Genomic DNA, 24459 nt, shown 5'->3' with positions numbered 1-24459 from the left:
TGCATGTTTTATTAGTGGTCTAGTGGAGTCCTATGGCCATGGGGAGACTAGACGCATGCTAGGAGTAATATGGGAGGTTATTGCCTCGAACATGTTGGTTCAAAGGGTAATCATACCTTGCCAGTCATGCATACTTTCTTGTCATTGCATCTCATATATTATCTTGTTTTCATTCATTTGCACCCTCATTGAGTCTTTGTTACTCATAAGGTCTTACCTCGTGTTATAGATGTTGCAAGTTCATATGCAAGCAGTGATGATGTCAGGAGGATGAAGTGGCGACTAGCGTTGTTGCCTTAGTTTTGTATGTTGTGTACATTCTTGTATGTATACATGTTGTTGAATGTATATGTTGTTCGACACTAGATGGTATCTAGTTGGTTATAATCAGCATAATGTATTAGATGCTTATGAGATTTCTTGTTGTAAATGGCTTGGGTTTGGTAGAGCCAAGTTTTATGATAGTGTAGGATTAAAAAGGAAATTCCCATAAATCCCCAGTACTCAGCAGATTTGTAATATGTTATTTTGTGCCTGGGTCATCTTTGGCTTGTTCTGAGGTAAGCTGAAGAAAGGTGAAACTCGTTCGGATTTTGGGTTCTGTTATGTTGTATTTTCTTTAATTATTTTGGGATTGATTTCTCGAGTGGAGCGAAGATAAGAACGAAGCCCAATCCCCATCTAGGGCGTTTCTTGTTGAAACATAGTCCATCTCTTCATTAGTTGTTTGATGTGCGAGTAATCCGGTCGATTATTCACTCATGATGCCCGTGGGTGGGAGTAGGGTGTCACGCTCAACTATCATACTGAGAAGTAGCTTAACAAAATGATGCTTGAAAACAACAATCCTACACATACTTGAATTATTTTCTTATCAAGCAACATGCATTCAATATTATAAGTAATTCAAGCGTTCTTCCATTAAAATTCAGAACATTGAGAACCTTAGGAATTTGATACTTAATAACTCTGGCTCTATGAAATGATACTTAGAATCACTTGCCTAAGCATGCACACATACATTCAAGATCACAGATGCTACACTTATTTATCAAATAAGGCACATTCCTCGTAGATTTGAAATCACATAAATGAATGCTTAAGATATTTTTCAACCTTAAGTGTCTTTAGGATATAAGACATTTATCCACGACACTATTGCATTAGGATACTTAAGGTATCCCTTGAGATCCTAGAGCAAATATTAACATAATAAGCACATAAATAAGACCACCATTAACAATAAGAAAAATATAGTAAGGTCATTGGCATAACCTTAACATAGGACAAGATAATACAAATCTTATGAATCAAAACTCAAGTACCATTACTTGAGAATATGATCTTTTACTCAACAGACATGATGTTGACTTGATGTTTAACACTTAAATTTAGACAACATATATAAAGTACATTACTCTAAAACTTTGAACTTTGTTGCCACATAAAATACGAAACATATCATGAGCTTCCACAAAGCAACTCATGCATTAGAACTTAGGATAACCATAAGAAGAAACATATCAAAAGATATATCAATAACGTATAAGGCTAAATTAATAAGGCACATATAAGATCATGTTAAAGGATAATCCTATCAAGGTTCCTTAACTAAGGTAACCTCCATATATATTATCAAGATAAGCTTAACATATATTTAGTCAATATAAACTTAACATATTCTATATTCTAATGTAAAGCATATTAATACACCCATGAGAACATAACATAGGAGGACATTAAAGTTTTGGCATAAATGTAGTCATCATCAAAACATCTAGATCACGCAACTTAACAGATAGGTTGGATGATGGCTAAGTTTTGGTCTTAAGGATAATCGAGTATCAAGTGTTTTGTACTCGAGTAAATGTTTATATTAGTCGAGTAATCTTAGACTTGTAATCGAGTAGTTAATGCAAGTTTTTGTGCCTTCTATATTAGTCGAGTAATGACTTGGTCATGCTTGAGTAATCCCTTCATATAATCGATTACATCATATATCCAATCGAGTAAGATACTATATTAGTTGAGTAAGCCTATATGATTGTCGAGCATTGACTATCATATTTTGAAAAATATAGTTGTTGGATGCATTGAATGCTGTCAATTTCATCTTTTTAGTTCATTAAATGCATTTCAGACAACATATATGTGCTTTTGTGAATTTATATCTATTGTTTAATGCTCATAGAGACAAAAAGTAGCAGTTGTGAAACAATTGAAACATTGCAATTATCATTTACCATGTCAGCTAACATTCAATGCATGAAATCTATAAATAGGAGATGAAGTTACTTGAAGAAGGGTTAGAAGAATTGAACACAAACTGAAGAACTACCTTTAAAAGCTTCTAGCAATCATTTTCAAAATCTTCCTTTTTCTCACAAGCTGATTTTCTAAATCTTTCTATGAGATTTTTTTAAGAGAGTGATCTTCATTCAAATCTTGTAACTCTCTCTTTCAAAAGAAAGCTTCAGTGTTTACTATTTCATTTCATATTTTCTTTTGACAAATCCTTTTAAAATATTTGTGAAACTTGTAATAGGTTATGCCTAATCCTTTAAATGGTTGTGTATTGGTTTTGGCTGAGCCAAGTGTAAAAAGCCAATTGTATAGGTTATGCCTTATCCTTGAAAGGCAATGGTTGTGGCTGAGCCTAGTTGTAAAAATCCAATTGTAAAGGTAGTGTAGCTGATCTTGTTAAAAGCTACAAGGCATAGAAAGATACAATTGGTGTGTGCTTTCCAAATCCTTGGTTGTGAACCAAGGTAGCGAACTAAGCTATATAACTGAACCACTTTAAATCAAGTGTGTTGTATTCTTTCCTTCACTGCATTCTTATTTTAATTTTAATTATTTAAATTTAATTTTTAAAAGGGTGAAAGACTTAATTCACCTCTCTCTTAAGCTAACAATTGTATCAAGTGGTATCAGAGTAGGTCTCTTTTAAGCAAGTCTAATAGCCTAGGAGAAAAGATTAGATGGCCAACTATTCCAGTAGTGCATACCAAGAGGGCCATCTTTGACAGAAACAACAACGCCTACTGGAAGAATATGATGAAGAACTTTATCTTATCAAGAGACATGGAAGACTGAAAGATCATAGTCATCGATTTTCAAATGCCCACAATGACAGTAGGGACAAATTCCATCCCAATTCTAGAAGAAGATTGGACTGAACAGGACATGAAGCAGATCAAACTGAATGCATAAGCTAAGAATATGTTGGAGTGTACACTTAGCCCAGAGAAGTACAACAGGATCTCAGCCTGTGAAACAACCAAGGAAATTTAGGACAAGCTTGAGGTAACAAATGAAGGAACCCCTAACGTAAAAAGGTCCAAAATAAGAATGCTTAAACATGACTATGAATTATTTCTTACGCAGCCTAGTGAAACTATCAAGGACATGTATACTAGGTTAAATAATATAGTTTTTAATCTTAAAAACTTAAGAAAACTTGTTTCAAATGAGGATATAATAGGGAAAATATTGCATTGTTTCCTTATCAATGGCATCCTAAGCTTACTACTATTTAAGAAGCATAAGACCTTGAAATACTATCCTTAGACGAACTCATAAGATCCCTTATGACACTTGAGCTTTCTATGAGAAGGCAAGAAGAAATTCCAAATGCTAAAAATAAAGGAGTAGCTTTAAAAGCATCCAAAAATGATATTTCTAAATTTGAATTTGAATCAAGTGATATGGAAGATGCTTCTCTTGTTTCAAAAAAGTTCTATAGAAGATTCACTAAGAAATCTTGTAAGTATTTTTGCAAGAACAGGTCTGACAGAGCAGCCAAGAAAGATAAAAAACAAGAGGTAAAGTGTTATGGCTATGGGAAGTCCACATCAGACCAGAGAGTCTAGAAGGCAAGAAAGATGGGAAGCTGAAGGATAAGAAGAAAAAGAAGAAGGTGCTAGCATCTTGGAGTGATGAGGACACATCTTTCTCATCAGAAGATAAAGCCAAGGAGATTGTTAACCTCTACTTGATGGCCAAAGAAGACGCAGATAAAGTGACTGATTCTTTTTCTGATTCATCTTATTACTCTAGTGATAGTGAAAATGATAAGAGGTTAACCTTTAGGAGGTTCTGTAAAAACACTTATTTTTGATTTAGAAAAGACCAGAGAAAAATGTAAGATTGTTGAAAAAGAAAACTATGCCTTACAAAGTTACTACTTTAGAAAACGAGCTTAAAGGTTCAAAACTTATTTTGACAAAATTCACTATAGGTAGTACCATTTTAGATAAAATCTTAGAATCTCAAAAAGGTTTTTATGATAAAGCTGGTTTAGGATATAATGAAAACAACAACAATAAGGCTTTTGGAAAATTAGTTAAGGTCAAAGCAAAACATAAAGACTTAGGAGCAAAATGCACCAAATGTAAAAATTATGGTCATAGAAGTCAGTTTTGTCCTATAGCAATGGGAATCCCATACAAAATCAAAAAGATTTAGGTCCCAAAGGAAGAAGTAAAATCAACTCCTAAAAGGATTTGTCTAGTTAAGATCAAAGAAATAGTAGGTGGATAGGAGCCTAATCCATTTGACCCAAAGTCTTATGGTTCCAATTGAATTTTTGTTTGTAGTAGTCCTTGTGCCTCAAAGCCAACAACTTTGGATCAGCTGGTTTATTGATAGTGGATGTTTAAGGCACACGACTGGAGACAAGAGCCTTTTTAATAGGCTAGAAGTGTTGTGACATATTTTTTTTATTATTGACATAATGTGTTTGATGAAAAACTAAAATTAGAACAAAAAATTCAATGTGTTGATATCATGTTTCGAAACATATGGAAAACCCAAATATGGTTTTGGTTTGAAAATTCAAAAGTTCGAAAAAATCTAAAGTTTGTGCATTATATTTCGAAACTTATGTTCTATATTTTGAAACTTCTCTTAATTATGTTTTTGTGAATGTTTCAAAATTCAATCTGATAAGATTTTAGATGTTTCCTTGAATATATATGTCATGTTTCGAAACCTTAACATTATGTTTCAAAAATTCTATGGATTGCATGTGTTTCGAAATGAGGTTTTGGTTTATAAGTACACGTATTTTGAAACATGCATTCCAGATTTTGAAACCTCTATTCTTTCTGACAGCAAGAGCAAGAAAATTTGAAAAATATTTTTGTGGAATTTTGTTAAGTTGTATCTAAAAGCAATCAAATCTCTAAATTCTATTTTGGTGAAAGAAAATTCAAATTTGAATCTATAATAATTGCAAATCTTGATTAATAAATGTTGTTGCTTTGCATTAAATGCTATCCTAGTATGCAGGCTAGCTATAATGGTCAGATGTTTCGAAATCCGATTAGTTGTGTTTTGAAACTTATTTTAAAATTTGATGAAATCTTGTCTCTAACGACTAGAAAAGACCAAAATTTTGTATCTTCATATAAATAGCAAGTGTTTGAAGATAAAGAAAAAGTAGACGAGAACAAAAAACATTTATTGAGCTCTCAAAGAAAAATCCTCATACATTTATTGTGCATTGAATGTTTAAAGAAGAAGAAAGTGGAACCAAGAAGTCTTATTACTTCTAGCTCTTCTTATCTCAAGCTGATATAAGAGGTTTGTACAACCATTGGTAAAATATTTATTGATATCAAAATTTTTTGGGTAGTAAACTCAATCTCTTTTATTTTACCATTCGTTTGTAAGGTTTGAGTTTAGCCTTAAAAACTCATTGTATGTAAAGGTTTTGGGGTGAACCTTGGTAAAACCCTTGTTATTATCTAGTAATTGGGATTGAAAATCTTTCAAGTGGGAAAACTTGAAGGTAGTGGAATATGCTGGGCGCCGAACCACTATAAAATACTTGTGTACTCATACTTATTTTTTGTTATGTTATTGGTTTTTACTTAAACCCTTAAAAGGATTTTTGTCATAAGTTAAAAAGGATTATTTTTTTATCAAAACAAACGAGCATCATTGATTATAAGAATTCTTGTTTACTCATCATTAAGAAGATTATCTTTTACAAAAGTGAGATTTCGAAACATAAGCTAAAATTTCAAAATTATTAAAATAAAAATCTTATATTTCGAAATCTATATGTTATATTTTGGAATTTGATTAAACATAAATTTTGATTTTGAAACATAACCAGAATATTTCGAAACCTACGTTTCTTTCATTATTTAGTGTTCAAAGAAGTTAAATTTTTTATCTATCCCAATTCACCCCCCCATCTTGGGATATAAACTGCCACTAATCAAACTAACAAGAAGAACATCATGGCACCCATGTCACATTTGGTGACAATTCAAAAGGTAAAATAGAAGGTAAGGGTTTAATTGGTAATTCTGTCTATACTTATATTTCTGATGTTTACTATGTAAATGGCCTTAAATTTAAATTGTTAAGTATTAGTCAATTGTGTGATAAAGGTTATAGTGTGTCATTTAATGAACATGAATACAAAGTGGTAGACAAACACACCAATACTAAAATTTTTACAAGCAAAAGAAATGGAAATGTATACAAAATTGAAATAGAAAATTTAAATAACAACACATGTCTTGTTGATGCAAATAAAAATGAAAATACTTTCTAGCATAGGAGATTTAGACATGCTAGTATGCATCTTGTATCAAAATTAGTAAAAAAGGACTTCGTAAATGGTCTTCCTAAATGAACATAGATAAAAAAAAAAAAACAATTATGATGCATGCATAAAGGGTAAACAAGGTAGGACATCATTTAAGCTAAATAACATACTCTCAACCTCTAGGCCACTTGAACTGCTAACACATCCACACCCCCAAGAAATTCAGGTGCTCAAAGTGCCATAAAATACTTAAGCAACCAACCCCTGGCGTAGCCATCGGTCTCATGGACCACCAGGTAGGAAAACTGACCATTGACATTAGTCTCAACCCAACCCACCTTGGCCTCTTGAGGTACCTATTTTGGTCTCACTTGATCAGCAATGAGCATCTCAACTGTTCTCTATATCCCTGCCAAAGTCTCTTGCACCTCGGCCATCTCCTGACACCATTCTCTACTAGACTCTCTTGGAGTCTCAAATGCTGCCATAGGTGCAGGTGTAGGTGTAGACTGACCCCGGCCTCTACTCCTGACCAGTGGCCTCTCTATGTGAACTCTCATCTCCTTGCACAAACAACATATTTAGAATTTGAATTCCCATTTTTACTCATATCTAATCATAAGAATCATTCCTAACTCTACCCACACACTTATGTGTACAGAAACTAATCCCGGAACCCTGCTCTAATACCAATTATAAAGACCCACAAGTCCAATATAAAGGCTTTGTGACCAAACCGTGAGGGCCCTCCTCTGAAAGTCCCGCTAGCATAGGAATTCCAAGGGAAAGTCCTCGCAAGATGGGAATAGAGTAAAACTCAATCAAGATCATCCATACCATTACCATCAAGTAGCAATGAATCCATTATTTTTTTTTTCATATAGCACAACATAAGCATTATCATTTACATTTTGTTAGGCTGTCCCAAAGGGAATACAACAAGCCCAAATAACAAAAGGCAACCATTAGCATGGAACAACCTGCCAACAAACTCCCTCAAGACCTTTTATTCAGGTGAGCTCTGTACACATCTAAAACAATAGATTATGCCCTGCTAGGACCCCTCTCACTCTTTGCTTTACCTGTACCTAGAATGATGTAAAGACAAAGAATGAGCCACAAGGCCCTGCAAACATTAATACAACAAGCATAATATAGCAAGATGGAGCATGAGATATATCATGATGGAGACACAATAAGCAATAAAAAATAATATATGGTAGAATCGTAGCATGGAGTAACACAGGTAAAATTATAACATGGAACAATATAATCTATACGAATAACAAGCTCCTACCATAGTGTGGTTAAGGCACAACCTGGTAACCTTGCTACCATATAGTTCCTGGGACCCATATAATACCTTAAGCACAACACTCATTATCTTGTAATAACATAATACTCATATCAAATGGCAACCCATTCCAGGCCCATAAATCCAATCCATTCTATGGCTGTAACACCCCACTTTCTAGGAATGTTATAATTTAAAAAAATTTAGGCTATTTTTTTTCGAGAAACAATCTCAACATAATACAAAACTCCCAAAATTTCCATCTACCTAGCTAGCATGAAAAATCATACAACATAGGCATCATAAACATATAACCATTACATGTTTAAGCTAGACTAGGTACTTAAACGATAGCATAAGCAAAAATTGAACCTTGACTTTAACATTAACCATAATATAAGATTATACATCATCATTCCCTAAACGTTTAGAATTTAAAATAGCAGAACTTAAATACATAGGCATCATAAACATATAACCATTACATCATGCACTTTTGTTAAGTGTCATTACATGCCTCTTTCATTCTCATTTCTTCTACAATCTTTATTTGGGATGTTTAAATACTTTAGGGACAAATTCCAAGTTAGATGATGAATCATCTAAGTAAGGGAACAAATTTCATATTTCATGCAAGTATGCAAAATATAAAATGTCCTCATTCCTTTCGTTTGAGTCGACCGCACCCAATTGCTACTCTCTAGTTTTACAACCTCCTTACCAGGTTGAGTTGTATGGGGGCACCCTTGGTAGAGCAGCAGTGCCAGTCCCTAATCTCAAACCCATGTGATGCATGATCAATAATATCATCGTGTACATATGCATATTTCATCATCATTGCATGTGAATGCACTCTAAATGATGTTGATGTACTCGGGAAGGCGAAACGGATATATGATCAAGTGTAGGCCCCAATAGAAGATAGAGCAAAGTCGAAGGCTAAGAAAGACCCACTCAGCCAGGTCGGGTGGGAGCCCACTCGGCACAACCGAGTGGCTAGGACCACTCGGCATTGTCGAGTGGTTTCCCCCCTCGGCCCAACCGAGTGGGGGTCCACTCAGCAATGCCGAGTGGGGGGTCACTCGGTCATGTCGAGTGGCCCCTCCCCCAAACTCGGCCTAACCGAGTGGAGGTCACTCGGCCATGCCGAGTGACCCTTCGGAGTTGATGATCTAGACGAGTGCCCCTCGTCTCGCCATTCGAATGGGCCCCAAAATTCCTGGAATGGGCCACAAAAATCTCGCCGAGAATACTGCGAGGCCCCTCTATCTCCTCCACTATAAATATGAGACCCCACCTTCATGTCAAGGTACGCAATTTTGAGTAATTGAAGCACACTTTTCTCATTTTCTCTCGAGATTTGACTCAAGCATCGGAGGGTTTGCGCGGGGACCCCCACTCGCGTCCTAACGGTGCTCTCATTTTGTAGGCCACTCGTCACCAAGGTCACTTGTCATCAAGGCCACTCGTCACCAAGGCCACTCGTCATCTTCAGGCCACTCGCCATCAAGGCCACTCGTCATCTTCAGGCCACTCGTCACCAAGGCCACTCGTCATCTTCAGGCCACTCGTCACCAAGGCCACTCGTTATCTTCAGGCCACTCGTCACCCAGGTCACTGGTCATCAAGGCCACTCGTCACCAAGGTCACTAGTCATTAGGGCCACTCGTCACCCAAGTCACTCGTCATCAAGGCCACTCGGTCATAGGCCACTCGGTCATTTTGGCCACCTGATCATTTTTAGTCACTTGATCATCAGCCCACCAGATCATCAGCCCTATCAGATTATCAGATCTAGACCTTTAGCAGGTCCAATTGCTTGTCAACATCTTCATCAGCAAAGACATGACTACCAAGACTCTTGCATCTATCCGCAATTAAAAATAGATTATTGTATTTTGGCAACAACAATTGGCACAGATTGTGGGAAACGCAAGACAAAAAGTCAACCTAAGAATGGCAAACACACGTGGGCACCAACGAACTCTCTCTCAAGGCGTTGAAACACGCTCGCCACCACGGAACTCTCAACAACAAGGAGCTCCTCCTCCTCCTCATAATGCTCAAACACAAGGGGGTGATCGCTCCGCCTCTCCAAACCAACAGATGGGGAACCAGCCAATCCCATCGCTACCTAACGTCGGCTCAGGATCACTCCCTACTGATCAAGCTGGGACCTCACGACAGCCACCACGTACGGTCTCGTGGGAAGAGTATGAAGCATTGAGACAACAACACGTTGAAGGCATGCAAGCGCTACGAGACATGGCTGGTGTACTCCAAAGTATGATGCCTGGAGGGACGTTGCCAGATACTCTGAAAAAGTTTATGCCACCTCTTGAACCTCAACTCGAGGCGGGAGCTGATTCCTATCAAGAGGCTTCTCCCAATTCACATTCCCGATCTACACCTCCACGGGAGGGTAGACCCAGATCGCCACCACCAAGAAAGATCCCTTATTCCGTGCCTCGAAAAAATGAAAACCCAAGAGTGGAAAACAGAACCAGAAGCCCTCAACGGCGGAGGTATCATGAAACAGTGGCCAGTACACCAACAAGACATGACAACCAGACGACAGCTAGTATGCGTGATGACATGAAAAGAGTAGTAGAAGAAGTGCTTGAGAAGAAAAAATTAATCCCTGCAACCGAAGAACACCAGCGTAGAAAATGTCCTTTTACTGTAGATATATTGGAAAGACCTCTGCCTCAAAAATTCAAAATGCCACAAATCACCCTCTATTCAGGGTAAGACGACCCATACGATCATGTTCAGAATTACGAGTCGCTGATGATATTGCACAGATGGGACGATGACGTAATGTGCCGAGCATTTTCCTTAACACTGTCAGGACATGCTCGAACATGGTTTAACAGCCTTCCCGAAGCCTCTATTTCATCATTTGGGCAGCTTAGAGCAGAATTTACCAAGGCTTTCGTGATTAACAGTCGAAGAAAAAAGGATGTCACATATTTGCTCAGCATACGATAAGGGAATAAGGAATCCTTATATCAATTTGTGGATAGATTTCGCAATGCTACTCTTGAAGTCCCAGACTTGCCGGTTTAAGTGGCAGTATCTGCTATGCTCCAAGGGACATGTCTCGCCTCTCTTCAAGAATCACTTTCTTTAGACCCTCCAACATCCCTGGCCGATCTATTTGTCAGAGCAAATCGATATATCCTTCATACTGAGATTATGAGGAACGTGGCGGGGAAAGAAGACAAAGAAAGGAAAAGAAAGGAATGTGAAGGGGAAGAAGAGTCTATTCGACGACAGGAAAGGAATAGAAGACCGGATGTACCAAAACCTCATTTTAATCATTATACTCGGCTTTTACAACCCCGATCAATTATATTAGCCGCAGTAGAGGGAGAAGCACTCCTTAAACTACTCCACAGAGTTGGCCGACCCATGGGAAAAAATCAGGGAGAGTATTGCAGATACCATCGAACCAGGGGGTATTCCACTGATCACTGTAGAGAATTGAAGAATCAGATTGAGATGCTCATTCGTGAGGGACACTTGCAAAGATATGTGAGACACGAGGAAGAAGAAAACAGGGAACCCCGGCAAAGGGGAGATAGGCGTGATGGGCATGAAAGGCCAAACCCGAGGCAACAAGAGAGAGGAGGAGATCGTCGGCAAGATACTCATGTAGACAATGAGCCAACTCAACAGGCCATTCACGTTATTTCAGGTGGGGAAACCCTAGGTGGGGACACATCAATCTCCCGAAAAGCATACGCCCGTCAAGCCTACCAAGTTAACTCAGTAATGGAGGTCAGAGATGATGAAGAGCCAATCACCTTCGCCCCAACAGATCGAGGTGATATAATACTTCCACATGATGATCCCATGGTTATCTTAGCAGTCATAGCCAAGCACCCCATCAGTAGAATTTTGGTAGATAGTGGCAGTTCTGTCAACCTGATCTATTGGAACACTTTTGAACAAATGCATTTATCTCATGACCGACTGAAGAAAGTATCCTCACCTCTATATAGCTTCACTGGAGAAGCGGTTCCAGTCGTAGGATCAATTCAGCTGCCTATCACATTAGGTGTGGACCCCCAACTCGTAACTCGACAAGCGAATTTTATGGTGGTTAAAACTTCCTCAGCGGCATACAATATGATCTTGAGACGCTCGTTACTCAATGATCTAAGGGTCGTAGTATCCTCATGCTACCTATTGATGAAATTCCCCACACCCGCTGGAGTAGGACAAGTTCAAGGAGATCAGAAGAAAGCCCGAACTTGCTATGTATCGTCTACGAAAGGGAAAAGAGCCGAAGAAACCTTATCCATAGCTGAGAAATCCATACATAAATCCTTGGAAGAAGGAGCAGCACATAAACCTCAACCTATTGAGGAATTGGAAACTGTACATCTGAGTGAATCAAATTATGAGAAAGTAGCGTATGTGGGGTCCCAGCTTCCGGAGCATACGAAAGAAGAAATTGCAAGATGCTTGCTAGAAAATTTAGACGTATTTGCTTAGAAACCAAAAGATATGCCAGGAATCAGTCCAGAAGTAATATGTCACCACTTGAATGTGGACCCATAATTCAAGCCGGTCCGACAAAAGAAGCGAAACATTGCCCCTGATAAGCTACACGCATTAGAAGAGGAAGTTGACAAATTGCTAAAAGTAGGCTTCATTCGAGAGGTATTATATCCAGAGTGGTTGGCCAATGTTGTTATGGTCCCAAAACCTAATGGAAAATGGTATGTCTATGTGGATTTCACCAATCTCAATAAGGCATGCCCCAAAGACTCATACCCGCTACCACGGATCGACCGTCTTGTGGACGAAACGTCTGGATACCAGTTTCTGAGCCTTCTGAATGCTTTCTTAGGGTACCACGAAATAATGATGTACCCTCCAGACCAGGAGAAGACATCATTCATCACTGAAAAGGGACATATTGCTACCAAGTCATGCCTTTTGGACTCAAGAATGCCGGAGCCACTTATCAGCGCATGGTGAATAAAGTCTTTAAAAAACTACTGGGCGACACAATGGAAGCATATGTTGACGACATGATTGTGAAAAGTCGAGAGGACGAATCCCATGTAGAAAAACTAGCGCAAGTGCTGGGAGTCTTTAGACAGTACAAGATGCGGTTAAATCCAACAAAGTGTGCCTTTAGCGTACAGTCTGGAAAATTCTTGGGATACATGATCATGCAAAGAGGAATCGAGGCAAACCCTAAGAAAATACAAGCATTATTGGACATGGAACCACCAGCATCAACTAAGGAAGTTCAGCGATTGACAGGGCGAATGGCAGCTCTTGGACGCTTTCTCTCCAAGTCAGCTGAAAGAGAGTTACCCTTCTTGTGAACATTAAGAGCAGGAAAAAAGTTTGAGTGGAAAGAGTAATGCCAAAAGTGATTCGAAGAGTTAAAGGAGTATTTGAAAGAAGTTCCTCTATTAACACAACCAGAAACTAGAGAGACATTGTACTTATACTTGGGGATAAGTGATGAAGCCATAAGTGCAGTATTAATCAAGAAAGAAGGACAGGTGGATCGACCAATATATTATGTCAGCAAGGTATTACAGGGCCCCGAGATGCGTTATCCAGTGGCAGAAAAAATGGCATTAGCACTATTAAACGCATCCAGAAAGTTGAGGCCATATTTCCAAGCTCATTCGATCATCGTGCTTACAGATCAGCCCTTGCGAAGTATTTTACAAAAGCCCGAATGTTCCGGTCTCCTTACCAAATGGTCCATTGAGTTAAGTGAATATGATATCCAGTATCAACCTCAACAAGCTATAAGAGGACAAGCGCTGGCTGACTTTATTGTGGAATGTACACACTCCGGTAAGGCAACAGAAAATAGGCAGGTAGAATGGTTGTTGTTTGTTGATGGAACATCTGGTTCACAGGGGAGTGGCACTGGGATAATACTCGTATCCCCTGAGGGAGAAACGTTAGAGTATTCCCTACGATTTGCTTTTCCTAGTACCAACAACGTAGCTGAATACGAAGCAATAATCGCTGGAATGAGAATAACAAGAAAATTGGAAGTAGCACGATTGGTTGCTCATACTGATTCTCAGTTGATTGTGCAGCAGTTTCATGGACAATATGAAACCAGAGAGCAGATAATGATCCAATACTTGAGCAAAGTAAAAGACCTAGCACAAACATTTTAGAGTTTTCAGTTAACACAAATAAATAGATCGCTTAATGGACATGCTGATGCTTTATCTAAACTAGCGTCCACTAAAGAGACAACAGGAAGAGCAGTATTTGTTGAAATGCTTCATCAGCCGAGCATCGAAGAAAAAGAAGTATCATGTGTGGAGGTAGGAGTGGATTGGAGATCGCCTTTCTATCGTTATCTCACTAACAATGAATTACCAGATGATCCACAAGAAGCAAGAAGACTTAAGATGCGGGTTTCAAGATTTACCATCATAGACGGGATATTATATAAGCGAGCTTACACTACACCTCTGAAGGATCAAAAACGAGGATACAAAAGCATGCAACGGAAGCGTTTTAATAAAAAACGATCCTCGTATTGATTAGAATCTAAGAGACTTACTTTTACGGCGGATTACCGGTCGGAATGGGGCGATAGGGGCAGGATGCGCGGTAGCTTCTTCGCGTGGTGGAGACGACGGCTGTCCTGCTATCCTTCGGCTCCTTTGCATCAGAACTTCGAGGCTCTCTTTCGATCTTCCGAAATATGACTCAAACTCGTGGCCTTTCTTCGGTGAAGAAGAATGAAAAACGACTTGGATGAAAAAACAAATAATGAGAGAATATATAGGGAGAACCCTAGGGTTAAAACCCTAGTGGGCCAAACCCTAATGGGCCAAGATCATTTAATTAATTTTCTAATTGGGTTAGCCCAATTAATTAATTAAAACCCTAATGAACTATTATTTTATTCTAGCCCAATTAATTATAAACCATTCTGAATAAAATAATTCTCTCTCAATGTAATTCATCCAACAAGCCAAATGTATTAAAAAATACATGAGTTACATCGAGCTACCCCGGGGACCAAAAGACAAATTATTCACGGCTACTAAAATGACCAAAATATCCCTGCTACCTAGTAGCTATATTTTGTCATTCTAAGTGTTCCAACTATCACCATATGGTAACACTGACCCCACGAATAATTTTGCATATGCCATGTCTTTGACCTACTAGTGTAATGACGAAAATACCCCTCTGCGTAACACCCATCATTTAGAAAGGAATAATGTACTAACACCTTTCTAAATGACTTCTACCATCCTTAGATCACTAGTCCAATAATCCGTGACTACTCGAATGTACTTGTTTATCACTGGGAGCTACCCAGAAGCACACACTCTTAAGTCACGTTCCCAGGGCCCTGGATTATTCGATTATTCTTGGACAATCACAAGGGGGTGAATCACAGAAACTATCTTGTATTAGTCTGTCTTAGCTAATTAGAAACCATACTCCCAACTCAAAAGGATATTGATCTTTGACAGACCTCACCTACAATGAATCTAAGAATATAGCTCTAGGTTCACTAGACCACCAACTAATACTCAACTATTTTTTTTCACTAGCCGAACAAAAATTCTGACATGCGCAAATACACGCGGTGGCTCTAAGGTAAATTCAACCAACTTTTTGAACAACTTTTCAACAAATGGTCCCCACTTCCATGCGCCATAAGCTTAAAAAGGGACCAACATTCTTTGGAATCAGAGGTTGGCGAGGGCAGAAGATACTAAGAAAATCAACACAAAAAAAGAGAAGTTCATTGGAAAGTGGAGAGTTTTTTTTTCTTTTCCTTTTGTCTGTTCTCCTACTTTTGTTCTTGTCTGTATTTCTTTCTTTACATATAGCACTTCAGTTACTCTAGTTGTTCTTGCTAATTCTGAGCTCTGTATTACAAGTCCATCTTAATTTCTGCTTCAAGTTGTAGTTCGTTTCAGTAATCAATACAGCAGTAGTTTACCAAGTTCTTATCTGTTGTCTCAGTTTATTTTCTTTACGAATCGTGTATTCATCTGTAGAAATTAGTTTTAGTCGTGCACTTCCTATGAAGATGTGTGGCTAATTCGATTCTTGGGTTAAGGCAAAGATGGTGCCCAGAGCCACTGATGAATCAATATAACAAAACTCCATATGTCAAAGTAACAAAAGCAAAAGCAGTTTGGGAAATGTTATTAACGAAAACCTCAGGCTTGGATTGGTTCGTACGCCTAACTTAGAGTCTCCATGCCATGTATGGGGGCTGCTTGACCTGGAAACGTTCTCATACCCAAGCCCCGAGTAATCATTTTGTCAAAACATTATTTATACACTGATTTATGATAGCTTCTTACCTTAGAGTCTCCATGTCATGTATGGAGGTTGCTTGAGCAAAGAGTTATCATCATCTCAGTAGTACATTTAATGATTGAAAACCCAAGCTATTTGAGCTGCTAGTTACATCACAGAAAGCTATATGGTGAATCAGTTGGGTTTGGCACCAGATTTGTCTTGACTCAAGATCTCTCCATTTCTAGATTACAGTTATATCACATTTAGTTTTATCTCATTTTATTATTCCGTTAATCAAAAGAACTGGCGTGGTTATCTCCTTCCATGAGTAATCTCCTTGTGAGTCGACCCGGTCTTGCCCTGAAAAATTACATATAAATTTTCTGCTACAATCACACTCGTGCACTGGCGAGTTTAAATGCCTCATCCTATCTGTGAACATAATTAGTTGCTAAATCAGCTGAATTAGTGAAAGAAAAATACAAAAAGTGATAAATGCAGGGTGAGCGATGCAGCAGGTCGCTACCGGAGAAACTTCGTTCAATTTAGTATATGGAACAAAGGCTTTAATTCCCATTGAAATTTCAGCTAAGTCCCCAAGACTGATGGCATATGAGGAGGAGGACGGCGCAAGGAATTCTGAAGCATTGCGAGAAAATTTGGATTTGGTTGAAGAGCAGAGGGATAACACTGCCATGAAGATAGCTGCATATCAAAGAAGAGTAGCCAGTTATTTCAATTCTCGGGTGAAGAACAGACCCATGAAAGAAGGAGATCTAGTACTTCGAAGATCTGTTGTAACCAACGCGCTAAGGGATGATGGAAAGTTACGAGCAAATTGGGAAGGGCCGTACCGCATTCTGAAGCTGATTGGTCCCAACACTTGCATTCTACAGACCCTTTCAAGAGACACTATGGGGAAAACATGGAATTTGAACTACCTGAAGTTGTATACGAACAATGTACTTGTGAAAATATCTGCAATAACATAAGTCCTAAATAGGACCGTGGACGTAGGCACATTTAGTCGAACCACGTAAAAATGCTTATCTGTGCATGGTTGTCATTTTGTTTACATCTACGGAAAGGGAGCTCACACACGATCGAGCCCGTTGTCCCGCCTATGGCCCGACAACGAGGTAAACCACGATCAAGCCCGTTGTCCCGCCTATGGCCCGGCAACGAGGTAAACCACGATCCAGCCCATTGTCCCGCCTATGGCCCGGCAACGAGGTAAACTACGATCGAGCCCGTTGGCCCGGCAACAAGGTAAACTAAGATTGAGCCCGTTGCCCCGCCTACGGCCTGGTAACGAGATGAAATGAAATCACGCCCGTTGCCCCGCTCACAGCCCGGTAACAAGGAAAGATACGCTCAAGCTCGCCACATCGTGCATGATTCAATAGCGAGAGAAAAGTCTTGGCCTTGTATCACTAAAGTCAGCAATAAAAGAATAAATCAAGCAATAAAGAGCGGTGCACATTGGGTAGGACAAAGGAAAAACTTTCATTGATAAAACAAACAAACTACAATGAGAGGAGCACATTGGCCTGATAACAGCGAAAAGCAAACTACAATGAGGGTCTACTCGCAAGAGCAAGACTTGCGAGAGGAACGTGTTAGTGTAGGTGCTCTAGACCCAATCAGATTAGGCATGTTGTACACTGACAATTGTAATCATGTTTATTATTTGAATAAGGAGTTGTTCAAATTCATAAGAAGTCATTCTATTAGTTTCTTGTTATTATTGTAATAACCGAATGAAACTAGATAGAAGTCCATATGATGTATACTGTGATTAATCTATAAAGATGTGAGATGATGTATCACAGTTACCAGACATCATTAAACGTCCCAAGTCGTAGCAATGTCAATAATGGACATTGACAATTGCGGTAAGACTTGTATGTGCTATGTTTTTGCTATGTGATAGCAATGGGGGTCTCACACCCATAGGCATGGGGATGCCTAGACAAGTACATAGGTGACCAATGTTGGAGAACGTGTCACTGGACATGACTCGCCATGAGAATCCATTTTGGTTATATGTTGATGGAATTCTCATACGAGATGGGTGTAACTAATCCTTGGACCTGAGGTTGTCACGATCATCTCATAAGAAGACCGGTATGCTTTGACATCATTTCGATGGGCCTAGACAAAGGCTGCATGTGGGCGATCTTTGGGTATATCGTGAGGCTTATGGAGATGGGTGTATAACCAAGATGGGACTCGTCTATCCCTTGATAGAGGATGATGTATCTAAGGCGCCTTCGATGGATATTCACTTTAAATCCATGGCCATGGTGAAAGAGATCAATAAGGAGTTATTGATTTACTTTCTAATTAAGTGAAGATATCTGGAAGACCGAAGAAAACTCATGTGATCGTTATCAAGCAACACATCGCCATACTTGAGATCACATAAGATACATTGACGAGAGGATCAAATTACACGGTAACCATGCTCGTGAAAGGTTATTTGCGGATTATGAATCCTTGTGAATAATTGGGTAGGCATGATGCCTTGCTAGAGGCCAATCTTGTCTTATGTGTTTGTACCGACACATTGCCAACATATTCAGAAGCCTAATGAGTCATACGCAATAGGCACGGTCCCTGGCTTAAACCAGGAGAGTGGACGTATGGTTAAGTGGGACACTTCAGCAAGAAGTTTTGCCGTCGTAGGTTCTCACGAAAAAAGAACAAATAGACGTAATGACGTCGATATGATGAGGAGTCATCATAATGGAAAGAGTTTCCTAAAAATGGCAATTAATTAAATTAGGAAGGAGTTTCTAATTTAATAATTTTCTATCTGTTGGAGTGGCAAATAGGAAATAAAATATATTTGGGCTTAAGTTAATATTTGGACTAAATTAGATTTGGGCTAAATATTAAATTAAATATTATATTTGGACTAAATTGGATTTAGGCCAAATATTAAAATAAATATTATATTTGGACTAAATTAGATTTGGGCCAAATATTAAATATTATATTTGGACCAAATTAGATTTGAGCCAAATATTAAATAAAATATATTTGGGTTTGAATTAGATTTGGGCCATAATATTTTATTTAACCGATAAAAGGATTGGGCCATTTAATTATATTTCTAGTTGGACTAGAATAAGCCCACTTAAGATTCTAATTAAATTAGAATTAATGGGCTGATCCAATCCATGTCCATTAGGGTTTTAGAAACCTTAGGATATTTCCTTATAAATATCCCTTTATGGGTTGCCAAAAAATTATGAGTGTTTCTGGTGTCGTTTTTCAAGAGTTGAAAAACGTATTGCTGTTCACTCTTCCCGTTTCTTTTGGCATCGATTTGAAACGTGGGTGTTCTTTTACCGTCCATACACAAGCCACGCAAAGGAGAAGGCGCTAACACTCCTATTCCGCTCTCCTTGCCAACGGACGTGTGCTGCGTATCACGAGTTAGAGGCCGAACGCTTGGATGGCTCGAATCCGCGAACAACTCGATAATCTAAAGGTTATATTTATTTATTTATTTGTGAATGATTTAATTTCGACGTTAATCCAATCACCGGGATCGGGGTAAGTTCAAAATTTTGAACTACGCTGTTTACCCCGTAGCGATCTTGCTTTACTTTCAGAACGCTTAGTAGATCCCAACGACACAACAGGAATCTCAGGAGGCCCCGTGGGGAATTCCCCTTCTTCAACCTCGACCGTTTGAGGGATATCTTCAACGGCCGCGCCAGGATCTTCTCCAATGGCTCTGGGATCGACTACTATGCCTTCTTTGAAAGGAAACGGATTCCAGGGGCTCGTCAAATTTTCCAAATCATCCACTAAGTAAGAGTCCAAGTAAGAAGAAGGACTCATAGGCTGATCCGGCTCATACTGGCGCCAATCTACTTGATGAGACTCCTTGACCTCGGGAGTAAGGAAATGTTCAGGAAAAGTCTCTCCCGGACGCTGAGATTCTAGATGTGCATGGGCCAGATAAAATCCATATTTCAGAAAGTCGGAAGCATACTTTCCCTTCCTATCTTGACAGTCGGTTGAGAGATGATATTCCTTCACTGCTTCAGCTCGAATAGCCCGAGCATCCTTCCGACTTATCTTCAGTTCTGACAGGCGTAGAGAGTGTTCCTGCAAAAGTGCCTCATGTTGCGCCATCAAACCAACATTCTTATGCTCTTCAGCTTCTAGCTGGGAGCGTAAATCTTTAATTTCCCCGTGAAGACCCGAGGTACCAACAGAAGCCTCGGACAGTCGATCCTGCATACACCCAATCTCTGCCTCTGCATTCTTCTTCCCAAGCTCCGCCCGACGAGCACGACCTTTTAAATCTTAACGCTCATCATTCCAGGAAGATTGGGGCTCCCTCCAGTCTGACATTTGGGTCTCTACTTGTTCATGATAGGCCCTGTCCCTAGCGTTGGAAGCAACAATTCCTTGGATCCCTTGCACCAGGAGCTGCTCTGCTTCGTCCCTAGTCTGGGCATAATTACCACCAATAAATCGTCGTTCCTCTCAAGGGAGAATGGTGGAATAAATGAGACGAGCACCAATCCCTGGTTTAGTAACCGAGTCTGTCTCTAATACGCCTGGGGAAACTTCGAAGTCTCGACCACTAAGTTTCGTACTGTCTCCTAGAATCATGGTATGTCTCACATCACCTGGAATGGGAAGTATAGGAGGAGGCCTCAATGCTTTCTCGCCTTCAAGACGGCGACGATCCTTCCTATTAGGAATTACAAGATGACGACATTCTTCTTCCACCCGTGCTATGTCACCAACAAACCGAGAAGATGAACTTCGCCCCCCTTGAGAATTGGGAACATGAGAGGGGATGTCTACAACCTCTTCATGAGAAAGAGGAATTGATGGACTTTCCGTATGAGTGGGAGCTTCAGCACTAGAGTGGTCACTTCTTGGACGCCGCCGCCTTTCCACCCCAGTGGGGGAAACGTCGGCAGGTCTACGCGACCGAGGAGGGCGGGAGCTTGTAGATCCCTCAGCTCCATGTGTAGAAACCCTGGCGCTGTCGCAACACGTGCCTCCTCCTCGCTGTGATGTCTACGCAATTCCATCAGCCTACCCAACCCAGCCATTCCTGCAAAAATCAATACAAAGCATTTAGTGTGGAGAAATAATGCAACAATGGAAAAAAGAAAAATGGCAAAAGATTTTCTACCTCCAAGAGTGTTTTCCTCTTGAGGATTAATAGGAGGAAGGGAAGATGATCCAGGCATTTCCATCTCTTCCTCCCTGACTCCTTCCATTTCTTGGTTGGATAGCATGGAAGAGTGAGGAGGAACAGTTGGTGTCACGACCCCCCAACCCGCGATTCTGAAATTCTCCAAAGTCAGGAGGCTCATCAACTCGACGGGGCCTTGTGCCGTTAACATTTCTACTAGATGGCGATACACGCCCTGAACTTCCTTGCAGGGAGGAAACCCTTGGCTGGCATCCTGATGGTTCCAGTATAAAGGAGCATCCTAATTAGGTGGAGGTTCTATCACTACCCATCGTTCTTCAAACCGATTAATCTTGTTAGGAAGAGCGCTGAACAGCTTTAAACCCGACACCTTCTGGAGTGTATAAAGGACACGATCCTTGTTGGGTTTTTGCAATCGATAGAAACAACTGAAGAGCCTCAAGGAAGGGACGAAGTCCCTCTGATAGCAAAGTATAGAGAAACCGACCATCTGAGCCCAACCATTAGGGTGAAGTTGAGCGGGAATGATCTTATAGTGGCGCAGCCACGCCATGGCAAAGGGTGGAAGGGGAAAACGAAGTCCCACCTCAAAAGAAGCAAAATGAACGCCAACGGAGCCTTCATCTACCTGGGAAGGGTCTGGCTCGTCGAGACGAGGATACCTCACCATGAATCTAGAAGGGGTGGCATCATAAACTTGCTCAAAGACCCCGTATCGAAGCCGAGAGCTCGAAGTGGTAGGAATGTGCGCGGGGTCGAGGGGTGATGCTGGTCTTCTCCTCGACATATTAAAAGGTTAAAGCCGTTACCTTGTTACGTTAGGAAAAACAGATGATCACAACGAGCAAAATACCTGCACATAAATGCAAAGAAAATCAGTACAAGGCAAAGAAGGAGCAACCGAAGGCCGAGTCAAGCATTTCAAGGCATTTCAGGGCATCGAGGCACCAGGACCACTCGGTCATGACCGAGTGGCCTAGTGGGAGCTCGCCCGAGTGGTGAAAATGAAGATGTGGCCCAGAAAATGCACCGAGACCTGAGAGAATTTGAGTTTTGGAGCACCTCGGCTGACCCTTGTGAGAATTAAATGAAGAGTTGAATCCCTATTTATAGGGGCTCAAAAGGCAAAAAAGTTGAAAGCTGTGGAGCAAATACAGAAAATGAAGAGCAAATGCGCAAAAATGATCTCCCGAAAGATAAGCAAAATGTGGCAAAAGCGACGCCAATATTCCCAGGATCATATGCTCTTTTACCCGACCCTTCGGCTAAAAAAGCAAGGAGCAATTGATGTACTCGGGAAGGCAAAACGGATATATGATCAAGTGTGGGCCCCAATAGAAGATAGAGCAAAGTCGAAGGCCAAGGAAGACCCACTCAGCCGGGCTGGGTGGGAGCCCACTCAACACAACCGAGTGGCTAGGACCACTCGGTTGTGCCGAGTGGCTAAGCCCCCCCACTCGGCATTGCCGAGTGGTTTCCCCCCTCGGCCCAACCGAGTGGGGGTCCACTCGGCAATGCCGAGTGGCCCCTCCCCCAAACTAGGCCTAACCGAGTGGAGGTCACTCGGCCATGCCTAGTGACCCTTTGGAGTTGATGATCTAGACGAGTGCCCCTTGTCTCGCCAGTCGAATGGGCCCCGAAATTCCTGGAATGGGCCACGAAAATCTCGCCGAGAATACCGCGAGGCCCCTCTATCTCCTCCACTATAAATATGAGACCCCACCTTCATGTCAAGGTACGCAATTTTGAGTAATTGAAGCACACTTTTCTCATTTTCTCTCGAGATCTGACTCAAGCATCGGAGGGTTTGCACGGGGACCCCTACCCGCGTCCTAACGGTGCTCTCGTTTTGTAGGCCACTCGTCACCAAGGTCACTCGTCATCAAGGCCACTCGTCACCAAGGCCACTCGTCATCTTCAGGCCACTCGTCACCCAGGTCACTCGTCATCTTCAGGCCACTCGTCACTAAGGCCACTCATCATCTTTAGGCCACTCGTCACCAAGGCCACTCGTCACCTAGGTCACTTGTCATCAAGGCCACTCATCACCAAGGTCACTCGTCACCAAGGTCACTCGTCATCAGGGCCACTCGTCACCTAGGTCACTCGTCATCAAGGCCACTCGGTCATTTTAGGCCACTCGGTCATTTTGGCCACTTGATCATTTTTGGTCACCTGATCATCAGCCCTATTAGATTATCAGATCTGGACCTTTAGCAGATCCAATTGTTTGTCAACATCTTCATCAGCAAAGACAAGACTACCAAGACTCTTGCGTCTATCCGTAATGAAAAATAGATTGTTGTATTTTGGCAACAACAGATGTATAACTTAACAAGGCATGTCAACATGATAAAACCATTTACATAAAATCAAGTTTAGGGTTGAACCACTTACCTTGAAGGTTTACCATTGGAAGTTACTATTTTGCAGCACACGGGCCTAGGTTTTGCAGAGAACACTAGTTTTGGTAAACCAAACCTCTAATATTTTTATATAGGGTTAAAGGGCATTAAATAAGAGGCATAACTAGAAAATTTCAAGGGAAAAGGGACCCACACGGGCCCTCACATACCCTGGGAAGGTGGCCCACGCACCTTCACACGTAGCCCTTTCCTAGCACGTGTATCACACATGCTGCCCTTAAAAAATGCATACGCTCACTCTCTTTTGGTTTTCGACCATAACTCCCTCCATTTAGCTCCGATTTGACCCTCGTTTGAACCTACGAGTCCCTCTCTTCCCCTTCTACAGGAATATAATAGGAAGTAGAACTTACCTTAATTAACTTCATAATCCCATTTTAGTCTTTGCCCAACCCTCAAATATCAAATTAATAATCATCGAGATACGTAAAATCCAAGATTGATAACTCCAAGTTACTCGATAAGTATGTTTTTACCCAGTGTCCTCATAGGACCTTTGTTTCATCCTGATACCATTTTAGGGTTATTCCTTATAAAAAATCAAAGCCCCTTAGGGTTTCGTTGACTTTCCGAAAGTCTTTTACAACTATTCAGTTTTTTAGGCTGTATCTTAGTTATATCAAAAGCTATCCTCATTTTGATTGCTTTCAGCATCATAAATTTTGTCTTAAGACCCTTGTCAATGATATATCCTTTTCTT

The sequence above is a fragment of the Diospyros lotus genome, chromosome 15 (assembly GCF_014633365.1).
Source record: "Diospyros lotus cultivar Yz01 chromosome 15, ASM1463336v1, whole genome shotgun sequence".
Classification (NCBI taxonomy): Eukaryota; Viridiplantae; Streptophyta; class Magnoliopsida; order Ericales; family Ebenaceae; genus Diospyros; species Diospyros lotus.
This window is presented reverse-complemented; position numbering follows the sequence as displayed.